Genomic DNA, 10,697 nt, shown 5'->3' with positions numbered 1-10,697 from the left:
AGGGGGAGGGATACTCACGGATCTTGCGTTTCAGTGGGCACCAGCTCCTAGCTGGCACAAGGTTCAGAGGCTCTCACGTTGGACGCCAGATATGGGGCACGCTGGGTGCTCTGGCATGGTGTGCGCGGGCACACCTGGAGAGTCACGGCAGGCCTGGCCACAGGCGTCTGCTTCTCTGGTCGCACGGGCTTTCCCACCGTGCCGCGGCTCCGCGTCTCCTGGGAGAGGCAGCGGGCGCTATCCACCGCCGCTTTGGTGCTGAAATTCCCTCTGCTGCTGAGGTTTACTCAGCCGTGTATCGCCCTTATTTCACCCGTGTACTTTCCTCAAGATGCGGGGTCCACTGGCCACTGGACCACGTGGGAAAGTACGAGGGCGGCTAAAGCTAAGGCTCCGTGAGTCAGTGACGGAGGAATGCTGCCTCCGGAGAGGCTGGATCGCTGGTAGTAAGACGCAGGACTCTGCTTAGTCCGTGTTACAGCTTTTATTAAGTGTTCAGCTCCTAGTGATCCAGCTCTCTATTATTGAGAGAAGACTGGGATATTTATACCATGGGGGTAGTGGTAAAAGCTTTGGCTGATAGATACTTTGTGAGACATTCTATTTGCATATGGAAGTGGGTTTCTGCCATGCTGCCAGACCGCTGACTGTCTGAAAAATCACAGGAAAGCATGGAATTACTAGAGCCAGAGGCCATGTTTATGTTAGGGCATTTGTGGCAGGCACTTCAAAAGGAGAGTCAGGAAAAATGCCAGGAAGGCACCCTGCTATGAAAGGAGTCTCAGCACATGGCTCCAAGCTCGTGAGCTATCCGGATATGAAGAGACTTCTACTTCACTTAACAGAGGCCCCCAACAGTTCTGTACCTCTTTTATGTTGGTATGTAGGTTTTCACTTCCTGAGCAGGCTTTATACTGGAATGGAACTCTCTTTAGAGCCTAGAGGTGATGAGGGGCAGGTGTTAGGGGAAGGATCCAGAGTCTCCTTTCCACTATCAAGGGATCCAAGGAGATTTGGTAGTTCAAAACTCTCAGCTGTCTAATGTCTGCTCAAACCTCCCCCATCTCATTTCTTATGGCTCATCTCGTTTGCCACCATGTTGTGGTACAATGATTTAAAAATTCCTTGGTATAAGGGACCTGGTAGGACGAGGCACTTAATGGATGAGCAACACTGCAGTTTTCCCAACCAGAACCTGGCCTTGGCCCTCAGCTGTTAAGAGATAAAATATTCCTCTCATGCTGCCATAGAGATTTTTTATTTTCTGGAATGTTTTAGGTTTCCTTTTAATTTTGTCCTTTTCCCGTGTAGGCTTGTTGCCAGAGTTCTCTCTGGGTCTCTTGTGCTATCAGGCAAACCATATAACATATCTTTATGTGCATTTATTATTATTATGGTGGGGGAGGGGAGTGACTTACAAAGAAACAATTACCCAGTGCCTAGCTCCGCACTGCTCAGCTCCATGCTGACGGCTCAGAGCCTACCACATCAGATCGCTCCCACAGCATGCCCGTAGTCACTGGTAGCTTTCGCTCAGGCCTCAGGGGCCATCAGTCTCGCCCCAGGTCCATAAGTCCTAGGCCATTCTGTCCTTGAGTATGCCCGGCTGCTGTGTTCCCCATGCCTGTCACCGTGCATCCCTGGTGGCTCTCACCATGCCCATCCCAAGATGGCACCACAAGACCCTCCTTTCATGGCTAACTCTCCACAGTCAATTCTCCCCAGCAGGCCCAGCCCCTTGGAGGAACCAGAATCCCTGGAGAACACAAGGCTATCAAAATAAGTCATCTGAGCCTGCTTTATTATAATTTCTATTTTTGCCTATCATGGGTTTGGACAGTGCCCCCACACCATAATACACGTCTAATATGTGTTAGACCTGTGAAACTTGCAGATATAATCAGATTAAAAGGCAGTCCTACTGGAATACTCTATGCCTTAAATCCAATGGCTAGTTTCTATATAGGAAGAGGGAAAGCTGTGTACAAACATTTGGAGAAGGAGGCCCTTTGAACATAGAAGCAGTTGCTGGAAGCATGCACATACACACTAAGGAACACCAAGCTGGAAGAAGCAAGTAAACACCCTTTCTTGGGGTTTCAGGGAGAATGGCCCTAGATTCAGCTTCATTTTGTACTTCTAGTTTCTAGAAAGCTGAGAAAATTAATATTTATTTTTAATAATGTTTCTGATGAGTATCATAAAAGCCATAAAAAAAACCCACATCACCATGGCAGCTAATTGCAGGCCCTCATCTCCCAAAACTTGGCTCTGCCCACCCTTCACCCATGTCTAAAGGTCACCAAGTGGTGTGGTCATATCCACACTGCACCACATCCATGATCTGCTCCTGCTCAGGAATGTGGAATTTGCTTAGTCATTGGCACTACACAGTCATGTGACTCATGTACATAGACATCTGAGAGCTATTGGCTTAATCTTTGACCTACTGAGGTAGGAGTTCTGTATGGAACATTTTGGAATGATTCTTCAATGGTAGAATCAGGCATAACGGCAGTGAGAACAGAGTGTGCTTTGAAAAAGACCCCTTAGGCAGTACATCCATTCAGATAATTTGTAGACTATAAATATTTTTTGGAATCTCAAGATTTATAATCCTAACTGTAGCTTCAAGTTGATAGTATAATACCCATGACTTTTAAAAAAAATCATTCGTTATTAGCCTTCCTTTACTCGCAGAGAATAATAAAGTGGGGGATGGGGTTCAGATCACTAGAGCAAGGTGGGCTGATTCTTTCCTGGGCCAGTGGTTGGGGGCATTATCAGCAGCGAGTCACTCTCATCATTTTTTGATGATTGGCAGGTGATGAGGCTGATGCAGGCCCAGATGAATTAGCCCTGGTGACTTCTCATGACACCTTCTCAGCTCTCCTTCTTTCTTTTCTCTTCTGCCTCGCCAGACTTCTTTCCCCATGTCTGACTTTTACTTTCTCTACTTCCTAATCCTGTGAAACTTGCAGCTCTGACACTCTGCTCTTCCCTCTGTTCTGCTAGTTGAAGCTCTATTCTACCCATGTTAGGGTCCCAAGCCTCCAGTGCTATGCTTCCATTAACACTCCATACTTATTCCCTTTCTTCTTTTAAACCTTCACTTTTTTCTTCTTTTCAAAGAAGCTTCATTCACTACCCATCCAGCTTAAGTGCAAATTGAAAGTAAGATCAAAATGTGTCACTTTTTCTGTCCTTAGTTGAGAAACAGCAGTAGTTCCTAACAATGCAAGACAACTTTCACCCCTCCTGTGTTTCTCTTCAGAGAGACCCCAGGGCCCATCCCCATAGGATGCTAGGTCAGGTACAAAAATACATGCTCATAGGAACCCCTTCGTGTCTGTCTGTGGGTCACAATCTCCAGGTTCATCTGTGATCCTACCAAGACAACAAAGTCTCTTGGCTCTGCTGGGGCCTAGACACAGGACAACATCCTTGAGAATGCGTTTCTGAAATTTCTATTACAGGAATGTGGATTAAAAGGCTTGCTGGGGTGAGCTGCTAAATCTTTACAAATGTTTAGGATAAAGCATAAATGAGAAAAATATGTTCAGCTAGGCTTTTGTTTCTAACTAAACAGTGTTCTTAATTCTCTTCTACTGAAATGTAAGCATTGTGATCTAACAGAATGAATACAGGCCAGATGCCAAAGGTCTCCCTCTTGCTCTCACTGTCTCTCCTTCTTTCTCACCCTCTCTCCTTCCCTTCCTCCCTCCCTCTCCACCCCTGTACCCTCAATCTTGCTCATTCTGTCTCTCCCATATTCATAACATGGAAAGTCAATATTTTAGGTACTTTAAAAATGCTAACAATAACTGTAAATCACAAACAGGATCTTCTAGACTGGCTAGCATTTTAGATGGGTATGGAAGCTTTGGTGAACTAAGGATTTTACTACTTAAGACAGCTGAAAATACTGGTATAAAATTACAGTAAGATTGAAGTAAATTGGGTGAGGGGGACCAGACTTTTGTGATTTTATATGATTTTTAAGTAAAATGTTGAAGTGATACATATGGACAAAAAATTATATAAAAGAGAAGCATCTAGTATGGTGAATTTTATTACCTGAACACACCCATGTAACCACTACCTTTTTGGCCCCTCCGACAGTCCTTTCTAGGCTATCTTTCTACCGTTATCCCAAGAGTGCCCATTTTCAGGATTTTATCATCAGTGGATTTACTTAGAATTATAACTCAGTTTTTGAGGGGTTCATTTTATGAGTCAGGATCTCACTAAGTATCCAAAGTCGGTCTTGAACTTGTGGTCCTTCTGCCTCTGCCTCCTGAGTGCTAGCATTACGACAACACCTGGCAATCAGCGTGTACTCGTTTTGAAAGACTTTTCTCATGAAAAAGTCTGTGGAATTCATTCATGTTATTGCCTGGCATAGCAATGCACTCATTGCTATCGGTCTAGAGAAGAGCCAGGAGGACTAAAGCCCACCATGGCCCATTTCTGCTTATTTATTTTTTTATATCATTCACCAGATAAGAAGACTTGTAAAAAAAAAATAACAAATGCATGCAACAGAAACAAAATGTGACCTGTAAAACCTAAAATGCTTACTGCTTAGTTCTTGGCAGAAAAGGTTTTCTGATCTCACCTGTACATCATTCTGTCATATGAATAAAATACCATGTACTGATTTGTTCATTCATTCTGCTGTTAAGGGGTATTTGGGTTTATTTCTGGTAGAGCATTCATGAGTAGTTCTTGCACACAGTTTTTGGTATATGCACACCTATTCCTGCTGGGGATATGCTCAGAGGTAGGTCTTAGGGTATACATATGCAGATATGCATCAGGTATTAAGCATTTGTATTTACTGCCAAACAGCTGTACAAATTTACTACCCTAAGGGGTGCTTGAAGGTCCAGTTGCTTTACGACCTTGCCAACACTTGCTATTGTCAATTTCATTTTCATTATTTTGGGTAATAGTATCTCCTGAGGTTTAGATTTATGTTCACTTGATGCCTCATGATACTGAACATTTCTCTATGAACATTGATTTTTTTTCACAAAGTTGCTTACATGTTTTGTTCAAGGTTTGTCTATGTGTATTTTTCTATCAGTTCTTTTCCAAATTCTTTGTTAGATTTGACTTTCAAATACCTTGTCCTACTCAGTCATTTGTATTTTTATTTTCATTTTTGGTGGTTCGGAGTGGGGATTCAACCTGGGGTCTTATGAATGCTAAGGTAGAGTTCTATCACTGAGTTATGCTCTCAACCTTAGTCTTTGTCCCCCAAATTCTTAATGGAATACTTCAATCAGCAGAAATTCTTAATTTTAGCATAGTATAATTGTCAATTTTCCTTTATACTGTTTTTTGTATTCTATTTAAGAAATCTTTGCCTACTCCTGTGTCACAACAATATTCCCCAAAGTTTTCTTCTAGAGGTTTCATTATTTACCCCTAACATTTATGTCTATAATTCATCTGACATTGGTTTCCTATTTGTCAAGAGCTCTGTCCCTTGTGGATAGTCAATTGGTCCAGCACAGGTTTTGGAAACATTATTTCCCCACTGTACTCCAGGATTGCTTCTGTCATAAATCAGTGGCAGTGCATGCTTAGGTCTATTTCTGGGCTCCATTGTATTACACAGGAATTTATCTATGACTAAATAAGAGCTTCAGCATTTTCAATCTTCAGGATTGTCCTAATATCTCTTGTATTTTTGCATTCACATATAAATTCACTGAATCTTATAATTTTCAATACAGAGAAATTATGTAACAATGATTAAATTTATCCTAAGACATATGATGGTCATGGATTCTTTTTTAAATAGTGCCTCATTAAATTTTAATTTGTGGTTGTTTGTTCCATATATATAGAAATCTAACTGATTACTGAATGTTGACTTTGCATTTGGTGTTCTTGTAAATTCATTATTAATTCTAAGTTTACAGAGTCTTGTCTTTCTTGCATACATAAGCATGTTGCTATGGAAAATAACATTTCAATTATTTATTTTACATTCTTATGTTTTTCTAACACTTTTGTACTGGTCATATTATACACAGTATGATATTGGGTAGAAGCTATTTTAATGAGCCTTCTTGTATCATTTCTGATCACAAAATAAATGCTCTCACTATCTTCCCAGTAAGAACCATGCTTGTCATGGAAATTTTGTAAAGATTCTACCATACTAAGAAAGTTTTCTCTTATTTCTAGTTTGATCGCTTGTTGTTCTAAAATACATGGGTCTTCACATTAGTCGGATGCTTTTTACAAATCTGTCAAAATAATTGCTTTTCCATATCTATTCTAATATCTAGATGTATTATTTCAAATGAGTTTTCAAATGTTAAGCTAATATTGTATCACTGGATAAATCCCATTTCTTTGTGATGTCTTACATTTTGTATAAATTGCAGGATGGGATTTGCTAATATTTTCTTTGGGATTTTGCATCATAGGGAATTTGGCTGGCCTTTTTAATTGTCTTTTTTCCGGTTTTGCTACTGAGGATATATTTGTCTCACAGATCAAAGTGGGACAAGCTTGTTACCTGTTCTTTAGAGGTGTGTGTGTAAGATCAGTATTATTCCTTCATGTTAGAATTATTCACCAGCCTCTACATCCAGACCCAAAAATTTCTTCATAGGAGATTTTAGCATGTAGGTTTTAAAACTGTTTATTGAGGTAACAATTTGGTAAGTTTGAACATGTGTATGCACCCATGACCCTGTCAAGAAGCACCATAATCAAGTTCATGGAAAATATCCATCATTTCCCAGATTCCTCTCACTCCTCTGTTCAACCTTCCTCTGACCTCCCCAGTCCCCATCCTTCAGCAGTACGTCACTTTCAATTATTTGCATTTCTCCAAATTTAGTAGAAGCGAAGTCACACAGTCTGTTCTCTATTTTGTCTGTCTTCTTTCACTCAGCATAATTGAGATTCATCTGTGTTGTGACATGTATTGATAATTCATTTTTTAAGCTGAGCAATATATGACTACTCATTTAACCAATCACCTCTTGATCTACATTGAGGTTGTTTCCAATTTGGAGCTATTACAAACAAAATTGCAATAAATATTGTGGACATATGGTCTCATTTCTCTCCTTGTTTATCTAGTAGTAGAATGGTTGGGCCATATGGTATGTATATGTTTAACTTTTAAAGAATCTGCCAAGCTGATTTTCAAAATAGTTGTGCCATTTCACATTCCCGCCAACAGTGTATAAGAACCTCAGTTGTTCCACATCCGCTGTGACACTCGCTGCAGTGAGATATTTTAACTTTAGACACGCTAATCTATGTGTAGGGATACTTCATTGTGGTTTCCATGTGCATTTACTAAATTAATATATTGTGCGCCCTTCGTGTGTTTATTTGGCATTTAAATTTTTTGAAGTTTTAGTACAGTTCTTGGCTCATTTTACACATAATTGTTTACCTATTAAGTTTTTTAAATTCTTTGTATATTATGACTCTGGGTCTTTAATCATATATGAGACCTCCTAGTATTTTCCTTACTCCATGATTTATTTTCATTCTCTTAAAAGTATATTGTGAGAAACAAAACTCAGTTTTGATGACATACAGTTTAGCAATAATCTCCTTTTATGGATTCTGATTTTGGTATTGTATACAAGACAAGAACATAATTCCCCTGAGTTGGTGGTGACAGAGAAACAGAGTGACACTCTAAAGAGAGAGCCACGTACTGAATACTGCTAGTGTGCAGCCTCACCCTTGTCCTTAAGGAGCTACCCAAGAGTGTGTCAGTCTTAGTTCCCATGCCAGTATCTCAGCTTCTCTGCTCAAGAGTCTTCTTGGGCTTTCAAATCCCTCTTAGCATCTTCAGCAAGCAGCCTTCAACCAAACAGAGTCAGTATGTGAAACTCCCATCTCCACTCCTGACTTGTGAGTTCTACACTGACTCCCAGCTCTTTTCCCCAGTAATTTAAGCCCCAGCTGGTGACAAGGACTTGATAAAACCTTCTTTGGACTGCTTTCCTTTCCCAGTCTTTCTCTACTTTCTCCTACCATTTCCTTCACTTCCCAAAGAAGCCATTTGCCTTTGAGTTCTTGTCAAGAGTGCATCTGTGGGATCTCAAATGAAGACTTTCAGCATAGACTAATAGGCATGTGAGAGGCTCTGGCTCCCAGGCAGCAACCAGTGGACACAATGGAAACTCAGAAAGGAAAAGTTGAGGATGCATAAGAGCTTGGGACCATGTGCCATGGTCAATCCTGCAGAGATTCTCACAGCTTCTTGTTGAAGGAGTCTAAAATGAAAATCAAAAACCTGTTTACACTTTGAGTCTCCCAGTTGGGAGAGTGCTGATATGGTATATCTTGAAAACAAGTGAATGACTTATAAGCCACAGACAAGGCTTCCCTGGGCTAATCTTTTAATGCTGTGTTTGTATTTGTCTGTTATTAACCACCCAGATTTTGAAACACGTGGGAATTATCCTGATTACATAGAACCAAATATATTATAGTCACTGTCCTATAGATTCATTTCTGATCTTCTGATAGACTTAAATCAGAAATTGGGCAGGGGAAATAGCTCAGAAGGTAAAAGCACTTACTACACAATTCTGATGACCTGAGTTCGATTTCTGAGAGACAAATAAAAAGCTAAATGCAGCGTTTCACATCTGTAATGCCAGCTCACCTATGGCAAGATGGGAGGTAGAGACAGGAGAATCACGCTGAAGCTCACAGGCCAGCTGGCCTGGAGTACAGGGAACAGCAACTGAAACAAGAGATGCTCTACCTCAATAAGGTGGGAAGAGACAGCTCATGAAAATGATGTCCTCTGACCTCTGTGACATACGCATGCCTATGCTCACATAGACGCACATGTACACATACACATCTCATGCACACACACACACACACAAATAAATAAGTAAATAATAAACAAATGATTTAAAGAATCAGAATACTTTGCAGTTTCTCTTTGCTGCTTCCATTTGGCTCATTAATCTTAGGAGTCAGACTATACTAAGAAGATGGTTAGATGGTTAGAAAGTTAAGGATTCATTGTTTAACCATGATCTCAAATTCAAAATGTTAAACAGGCATTCTCTAGTGATGAAGCTGTCCATTATTACTGTCCAATTCAGTAATCTTGCTCATGCAATCTAGGTGACAATCTTTTGTATATGTGTATATAAGTATACCTCCACACGTTCAATTGTTCTTTTTTTTAAAAATTAATTTATATGTTTGTGTCTGTATGTGCATATGTGTGCAGGTGTCCACAGAGGCCAGAAGAGGGCATCTGATGTCCTGAAGCTAGAATTATAGATGGTTGTGAGCTGCCCAATGTGGGAACTGGGGACCAAACTCCAGCCTTCTCTAAGAGCAGTATGCACTCTTAGCCACTGAGCCATCTCTCCAACCCCTCAATTATTCTTCATTGTATGTCTTCTAAACAGAAAAAGAAACTTTTTTCTGCATTCCTCTGGTAGGGAAATTTAGGAGACTACCACTGATTGTTATCAAGATCACTACTATTATGGGAAAAAAGAAAAGTCAAATTATAAAATCAGAAGATCCATAATGGAGGGAGCACCTATAATGTTTGTTTCTATTCTAACATCCCTCTCATTTAACATCAGAGGCTACTGAGTTGTAAATTGACATGTTTTAGATCCTTTTGCCTGACCCTGTAGATTCAATATCTCTTTTCCCACCCTGCTTTGTGTTGGGAACTCTGACATAAATGTAATCAAGGGCTCCCCTGTTTTCTGGCTTCCTTCTGGGTTGAGCCAATGGAAGTCACCATTACACCAGAAGACGGGAATGGAGTAGAGTGAAATCAGTAAGATTACTCTCCCAGCTCCCTTTTAGCAACGTCACTTCAAATAGGCTGACCTAAGTCATGGTTCCTTTGACACAGTCCATCCACCCCCAGGTGTCTATGTCACAGGTCGAGACTGGGGAACGGAAGGTAGCTGTAATGGCTTCCTGCCATTGCTAACCAGATATCCTTCACCCTCCTTGGTTTCCCCTAACCTGGCCAACCAGTATTATTTAGGGTTCCTCAACTACGCAGTCTGAGTTTGCCATCTGTTTCCTGCAGAGCACCAAGGCTGGTACAGTTGTCCCCCACCTGTGACAGGCATAAAAGGTGATTTAATGCAATGGAGAGCCAATGTAAGCCAATTGCTGTGAGGACACATCTTGCCAAAGGGGGATTTCATGAAAGTGATGTTGGAGAATTGTCCAAATCAAATGCACAAAGTGGTTTGCCAGAGTTTCCCCAATTAAAAATGAAAGAGAAATCAAATAGTAGGGGGAAAAGTGTTTTTAAGGTCAAAGGATTAAAAGAAGCATTGGACAAATGCATGAATCTTAAATATTTCTAAATAACAGGAATAAGAACTTTTCTTTTTAATTTAATATTTAAGAAACATGATCTTTAGATTTGCGATATAAAGCTATGTAAAGAACATACCACAAACCACTATTTTGTTAGGAACATTTCATACCAAAGCTACCCAAATAGTCTTCACTTTGTTCCTTTTCTGTTATAAGAATTAGCAAATAATTACAATGATAAAGTACATCTTCATAAATGTCAAATATATCTCTGTCACTCTGTACTTTGGAAACTTCTGTGTGGTTGCTATGACTTTCCATGCTAGCAAGTTGTTGTTTTTTTTTTTTTAAGATTTATCTATTTATTTATTTTTTATATA

Source organism: Nannospalax galili, unplaced genomic scaffold (assembly GCF_000622305.1).
Source record: "Nannospalax galili isolate Female #2095 unplaced genomic scaffold, S.galili_v1.0 scaffold182, whole genome shotgun sequence".
In the NCBI taxonomy this organism is placed as follows: Eukaryota; Metazoa; Chordata; class Mammalia; order Rodentia; family Spalacidae; genus Nannospalax; species Nannospalax galili.
This window is presented reverse-complemented; position numbering follows the sequence as displayed.